General features: G+C 40.3%; 1 pseudogene; it reads right to left on the reverse strand.

Moving 5' to 3' along the window:
* Positions 1-318: 318 nt before the first annotated feature.
* On the reverse strand, positions 319-6,254 carry LOC114507312 (annotated as a pseudogene).
* Between the last annotated feature and the right edge of the window lie 1,464 nt (positions 6,255-7,718).

Here is a 7,718-nt window from a genome sequence, read left to right on the forward strand (position 1 = left end):
GCTGCCGCCACTGTTAATGGCCTCCTGGGCCTCCTGGACCTCTGGCCCTCTCTGAGAAGTACAGGGTGGGCACCCACTGCCTGCTTTATGCAGGGCAGTCTTGGAGCCCCTAGATTGCACAAAGTGGCATGCATCCAGCCACAGTCCAATCCAGAGCTCCTACAATCCTCGCCTCAGGAGAGGGCCATGCAAAGCCTCCTGCAGGAAGGCCTCCAGTGTCCACCTCTGTCCTCCTACCCCATTGCCACTGCTGGTTCTCCCAGCCTTCCTCCTGGTCCTTGCTTTCTTCATGCTGTTCCCCTTATTTGAAGCCTTTTATCACTCCTCTCTGCCTTTCTTATTATTATTTTCATGTGTGTTCATCATGCGACCTGTTTCCTCCAGCTCCATCCAGAAGAGATCTGTGTCATCTTTTACTCTGAAGGAAGAGACAGGGGGCTTGGGTGTGAGGACCGCTGAGTAGGGCCATGTCCTCTAACTCCAGGAACTCATCCTCTTTCTGGCATGTCCAAGTTGCTTTTAAAGTCAGTGTCCTCCCTGATAAAGGCCAAGATCTGGGCAGCAATGGGCTCCTCTGGGTCTCTCTCTGGCAATAGTGCCAATTCTTCCTGTCCTTGTGCCCTGGAGAGGAGCTGTCAGACATGAGGGAAGGGGCCCAGGGGGCTCTGCTGCCTTAGGAGCTGTGCCCCTGTGGTGCCTCCAGGCCTTTGTACAGAATTGTTTGGTTTCTGGCTTGGAGCACTTATGGGGTCCTGGGCAGAGGGCTTAGCATGTCCTGTTACCTCCCCATTAGAAAGAGTGGTCTTCTCCTTGGGGACATGTCCATCAGCAGCAGGGGCCTGCTGGATAGCTTATCTTCAAGGTCCATGTTATCCTGGAAATGTGGCACCATTAGGGTACCTCCCAGGGTCTCCCCATCGCTGTCGCTGTCCTAAGGGCAAGGGAATTATATTGTCCAGGAAACTGTAGTCGGGGCCATCTGCAGGAAAAAATTCCTCCAGGGTTTGGAATTTCACTGGGTCCTCTGTAGCTGCAAGTGGATCTGGGAGGAACGGGGTCCACTAAGCAGCAGGAGAAGTTCCAAGCAGCCAGGAAATGATGTTGTGTCACTGGGATGGGCTGGCTGGGAACACAGAATGTGCTGGTAACTGCATTCAGAGAGGACTGCAGGGAGGGGCAGGTGGAGGAGATGTGGTGGAGGCATAGCTATAGGGCTAGCTTGAGCTTGCTAAACCTGGAGTTCCTCATGGACATGGCCTCAGAACTATCACCAGTGACTGGGAGCTCAAGGATGGGCTCTGCCCATTGGCCACCACTGAAGATGTGTGCTGCCATCATCTTTAGGAAGATGCTATAGTTATGGTCCTCAGTCTCCCGCTATACCTCCAGCTCCTCCAGCATGGTGTTCATGTCCAGTTGGTTTGTCTCCAGTTTGCCACATTAGTATGTCTGTCTGGAGCCTCAGGAACAGGATATTGAAGCATTTATGAAGGTACTTCAGGTCAAAGCTCTTCATAGAAAACTCAGCATACTGGAAGTAGGAAGAGTCTGGAGGCCTGTCCAACCTATCAATGAAGTCATGCATGTCAGCAGGCTGGATGTCACAATACTCGCCTATGTCATGGTAATTCCTCAGCATGCACCCATGGCACATGGGAATGCCTTTGGGCGTTCCTGAAGAATGTAGCTGAAGGTCCACTGCTTAATGATGTCAAATATCATTACTGCCTCATTACAGTTCTTGTACATGTCCAGGAATTCAGCCTCCAGGGTCATCTCAAACTTTGCTTCCAGGGTGTGGTTTCTCATCATCAATCCATCATTCTGCCATTTGCAACTTCTTTAGTCAATTACATCCCAGAACTCAAGTTTTATGATACCAACAGTGGTTTTATAGTTCCAGTGGATGCTGATGACCTGGTTTTCCTGGGTGAGGATGAACTTCTCCACAAAGTTCTTGCTCTGCAGCTAGTGCCACAGAGCTATCTTGTTTGTGTTCCTGTCTTCTCCAATCACTATCTTCACTTTGTACTGTACTTCCTTGGCAAAATGCATTTGCAGAACCTGGTTGATGGGCTGCAGTCTTGCAGGGGTGTGCTTCTTGCAGTCTGGAGCCTGCTGTGAACCCCACCAACTTCTGGAACACGGAAAACATCATCTAGCTTTGCATCTGAGCTTGGTATGACCAATAGCTCAGCAGCAACACTGTGGCAGCATGGATGGATGGCACTATGCCTCCAATCCAGTAGCCAGGCACCTGCCTGGAGAGCCACTCTGGGTTTCTCAACTGCAATGATTGCATTCCAGGCCCTTTGTGCCCCAGAGCATCTGCTGAAGCCTATCTGTGTCATTGTCTTGGCATGACTCAGTCATTTGTTCTCCTTCTCTGTCTTATAGTTCATCTTGATGTATAAAATGTAACCAATTTCTGAATACTTATTTTATACTCTGCTATATCACTGAAATTATTGATTAGCTCTATTAAATTTTAGATGAAGTCTTTAGGGTTCTCTGTATAAAATAATATGTTATCTGCAAATAATGACATGGATATTATTACTTCTTCCCTCCCAATTTGGATGTCTCTTATTTCTTTTTCTTATCTGCTTGCTGTGGCTAGTTCTTCCAGTAACATGTTGAATAAAAGTAGTGAAAGTGGACATACTGTCTTGTTCCTGATTTTAAGGAAAACACTTAGCTTTTCATCATTTAGTGTGATATTAGTTGTGGGTTTGCCATATATGGCCTTTACTGAGCTATTTTCCCCTCTATTCCCAACTTGCTGAAATTTTTTTTTTTTATCATATATGGGTACTGGATTTTGTGAAGTGCCTTTTTGCAGCAATTGATATACAATGTTTATCCTTCATTTTTTTTATGTGGTGAATCATATTGAATGATATATGAATACTGAAGCAACCCTGCATCCCAGAAATAAATCCCACTCGATTATGGTGTATGAGATTTTAATGTGTTGTTAAATTTGGTTTGCAAATATTTCATTGAGAGTTTTTGCATCTATGTTCATCAGGGATATTGAACTATAGTTTTTATTTTTTGTAATGTCCTTGGTTTTAGAATCAGGATAATGTCTTTATAAAATGACTTTGGAAGCCTTCTCTGCTCTTGAACTTTTTGGAGTAGTTTGAGAAAGATGGGTGTTAATTATCTGATTGTTTGATAAAATTCATCTGTTATTTCATCTTGTCCGGGACTTTTTTGTTGGGAGTTTTTTAAAATTATTTTTTCATTTCATTTATCATAATGGTGTGTCCATATTTTTATTTCTTTGTTATTCAGTCTTGAAAGATGGTATGTTTATAGGAATTTATTAATTTCTTCTAGATTGTTCAGTTTTGGCATATCATTGCTCATAGTCTTTTCTTATAATTTTTTGAATTTCTGTAGTGTCAGTTGTCACTTCTTATTTATCATTTCTAATTTTATTTATTTTGGTCCTATCTCTCTTTTTCTTGATGTTTCTGGTAAAAGGATTAGCAAACTTGTTTATCTTTACAAAGACTCAAGTCTTGGTTTCACATATGTTTTGTCTTTTTTTAGACCATATTTTTTTAAATTTCCACTATGATCTTTATTATTTCCTTTTTTCTCCAAACTTTGGGCTTTGTTGTGTGTTTTTTCTAGTTATTTCAACTGTAAAGTTATGCCCTTTATTTGAGATTTTTCTTGTTTCTTGAGAGAGGCTCGTATTGCTATGAACTTCTCATAGGACTGCTTTCTCTCTGTCCCATAGATATGGGGTTGTTGTATTTTTATTTTCATTTGTTTCAGGTAGCTTCTGATTTCTTCATTGATCTCATTGTTAACCTATTCATTATTTAGTAGTGATATTTAGCTTCCATGTGTTTGTGTATTTTTTCAGTATTTTCTTCTTATACATGATATTTAGTTTAATACCATTGTGGTTGCAGATGATGCTTGATATGATTTCAGTCTTCTTAAATTTATTGAGATTTGGTTTGTGGATTAACATGTGCTCTATCTTAGAAAGTGTTCCAAGTGCACTTGAAAACAAAGTATATTCTGTTGCTTGGGGTTGAAAGGTTCTATAAAATGTGAATTTAATTTATCATACCTATGTTATTATGGTCACTGTTTCTACATTGGTTTTCTATCTGGAAGACATAAAATGTCAATGGATGTTAAAGTCCCCTACTATGAATCACTTTATTACTGTCAATCTCTCTTTTATTTCCATTACTATTCACATTATATAATTAATTTCTCTAATGTTGGGTACATAAATATTCACAAAGTCAATATGCTGCTATTCTTTATCATTATGCAATGTCTGTTTTGTCTCTTAATATAACCTTTTATTAAAAATATATTTTTGAGCCCTGGCTGGTGTAGCTCAGTGGATTGAGTGCGGGCTGCGAACCAAAGTGTTGCAGGTTCGATTCCCAGCCATGGTACATGCCTGGGTTGCAGGCCATAACCCCCAGCAACCGCACATTGATGTTTCTCTCTCTCTCTCCCTCCCTTCCCTCTCTAAAAATAAACAAATAAAAAAATTTAAAAAAAGAAAGAAAGATTAAAAAATATATATATATATTTTTGGTGATGTAAGCATTCCTACTCCAGCTTTTTCTTTTTGTTTCTATTTGCATAAAGTATCTTTTCCATCCCTTTATTTTCAGTTGTATGTGTCTTTCAATCTGAACTGGGTCTCTTGTAACAGCGTATATAAGGATCTTATTTTCTTATCTGTTTAGATCTCCTGTGTCTTTTGATTGGAACATTTAATACATTTATATTCAAAGTGATTATAGATAGTATGTAGTTTTTGCAATTTTATTATTCATATTTAGGTTCCTTTATTTTTTCTTTCTTGTTAAAAAAGTCCCTTTAACATTTTTTTGTAAGACTTGTTTGGTGGTCATGAACTTCTTTAGCTTCTTATTGTTTAGCAGGCTGTTTAACTCTCCCTTAAATTCATTAATTCGTTCATTCAAGTTTTAAATTTTTAGTTTATTTTTTATTTTTTAATTTAATTGATTTTATTGTTGTTCAATTACAGTTGTCTGTATTTACTTCCCACCCCTCCCCCACCCCCTAAATTTAGATGACATCCTTGCTGAATAATCTTGGTTGAATATTTCATGCCATTCTATTTCGTCCTGAAAAGTTTCTGTAGCAAAATCACCTGACAGTCTTATAGGAGTTCCCTTGCAGGTAACTATCTGTCTTTCTCTGCTGTTTTTAAGACCCTTCCTTTGTTTTCAACCTTTGATATTTTAATACATGTGATATGGGCCTTTTTGGGTTCATCTTGCTTGAGACTCTCTGTACTTCCTGGCCTTGTATGTCTACTTTCTTCACCAGGCTAGTGAAGTTTAATTTCTTCAAATAGGCTTTCAATCCCTTGCTTTCTCTCTTCTGCTATGGGTACCCCTATGATGTGGATGTTATTTATGTTCAATGTTGTTCTTTAGGTCCCTTAGGCTATCCTCATTTTTAAATTATTTTTTCTTTTTTTTTTCTGATCTGGTTAGTTACATTGCTACTTTATCTCCCAAATCACTGATTTGATCCTCTGCTTCATCTAATTCCCTGTTGATTTCTTTTAGTGTAGTCTTTATTTCAATTATTTTATTCTTCACTTCTGATTGATTATTTTTTATGGTTTCTATGTCCTTTTTAATGCTCACTAACTCTTTGTCAAAGTTCTCAGTAAGTTCCTTGAGCATTTTTATAACAATTGTTTTGAATTCTGTATCTGGTACCTTGTTTGTCTCCACTTCATTTGAGACATGTTTCTTTTTCTTTGTATTCTGGATGCCTCTTTGCATCTGTTATGTAGATCCACTATGTCTTCCAAGCTTGATAAGTTGGCCTTATGTAGTAGGTATCCTCTGGGCCCCAGTGATACAGTCTTCCTGTATCACTGGGAGACTCATCTAATACTGTGCTCCAGGAATGTTCCATGTAATGTTATATGTAACCTCATATTGTAGTTGAGTCTGGATTACTACTGGCACATCTGTGGGTTGGACTGACCCTCAGGATGGCTCAGTGTGAGGACTGGCCATGCCCACAGTGTATGAGTTGCTATGCAGGGGCTGACTCCTTGAAGTGGAATTCATCCCAGGAGGGTCTGGAGACCTTTCATTGGATGTGCTACTTGTGGACCTAATCTTGTGGTGCTCTGCTGTGGTCTGGAAGCCAGCCACAAAGTGTGTTGCTTCTTCGGCCTCTAGGGAAGAACTCTGCTGAATGTCAATATAAGACATTGCCTGTGATAGGTTCAGGGTCACTTGTTAAAAGCTACAAAGTAATCCATGGTTGGAAGCGGACTATACTGGCCTGGGTGCCCATGGGTAGGACTAAGCTATGAAAAGAAACCTGCTGCCACACATAGCAGCTCAGAAAGTTAAACAGGAGACCCACAGCCCTTCGAGATCCACTGCTGCTTGTTGGCTGAAGCAAGGCTCAGCCACTGAAAGACTTGGCTGGTATGCAAGTTGTATGAGTGAAAGTATCAGGGATTCACCAGGGTAGAGCTAGTAAAGTTCACCAGGCTAATGCTCTGTAGGGGAAGGACTCTATACAGGAAGTGTAATGCCTGTTGTGTGAAGATAGTCCTCACCCTGAAGCCATGCAGTGCAGTTTCTCCCTTTGTGTATCTCACACTGAGTGCGACCAGAATTCCTCAGGAGTTTTTTTTGACAGAGTACAATGTGGGATAAGGTTGGTTGTCACCAGGGAGCCTCAGATATTATGTAAGTTGTGTAGGGAATAGCCTTGAGGAATCATCAGGGTGGAGTTAGTATGGCTCATTAGCTAATGCCTTGGGGTAAGTGACCTATTTAGGAAAGATGGCACATATAGGCTGTACAAGAGGAGAATTCAACATAGAAACATGGTGGCTGCCCTTTTAGACTTCTTTTTGAAGCCATGCAGCTCAGTATCTCTCTGTATAACTCTGGGACTGAGCTGCTGTCAATTCACCAGAGCCCAGGGTAAGCACCTGCAACCAATACTTTATGTGCTGTCCCTTTAGAGAATGCATGGGTTTGTAGCAGCCTTTGGTCTCACTCAAATGGAAGGAAGTCCCACTGATTTTTACAACCATATATTATGTGGACTCCTCTTTCAAGCACTGCTGTTCAGGGATGGAGAGTCCATTGTTGGGCTGAGACCCCTTGCTCCTAGTGGGGGACATCTATAGCTTCATTTTCCCATTGAGTTCTCAAGTATCGCATGTAGGTGTGGGTCCAGCCAGTGTTGTATCTCTGCCTTTCTGACCAGTCTCAACATGGCTTCTTTATATTCGTAGTTGTAGGACTTCTGAACAGAAGATTCTTATCTTTGTTGATTTTTCTATAATTTAATTGTAATTTTGATTTGGTCATAGAAGAAAGTGAGTGCCATGAATCTGCTTTTAAATACTCTTTTGAATAATTGAATATGGTTTATACCCAGAAACATGAATATAATAAAAAGTTTGTTGTTATTGTCTGTGCTTCCAAGTATTTGTATTCATAAAAGACATAGAAGTTTTTATTTTATCCTAAGCCAAACACCATAAGGGATTCTGACTACTGGTATGTAGTGTAACAAAACTAGTGCAGTCTCACCATCTGCTACCCATAGGGAATAACTCTGGAGACAGAGTCCAGTGGAAAGGAAAATGAAAATTTTATTTATTATAGATGTACAGATATTTCTTGATGCCCACACTCAACCCTGCCACA

Source organism: Phyllostomus discolor, chromosome 10 (genome assembly GCF_004126475.2).
Source record: "Phyllostomus discolor isolate MPI-MPIP mPhyDis1 chromosome 10, mPhyDis1.pri.v3, whole genome shotgun sequence".
In the NCBI taxonomy this organism is placed as follows: Eukaryota; Metazoa; Chordata; class Mammalia; order Chiroptera; family Phyllostomidae; genus Phyllostomus; species Phyllostomus discolor.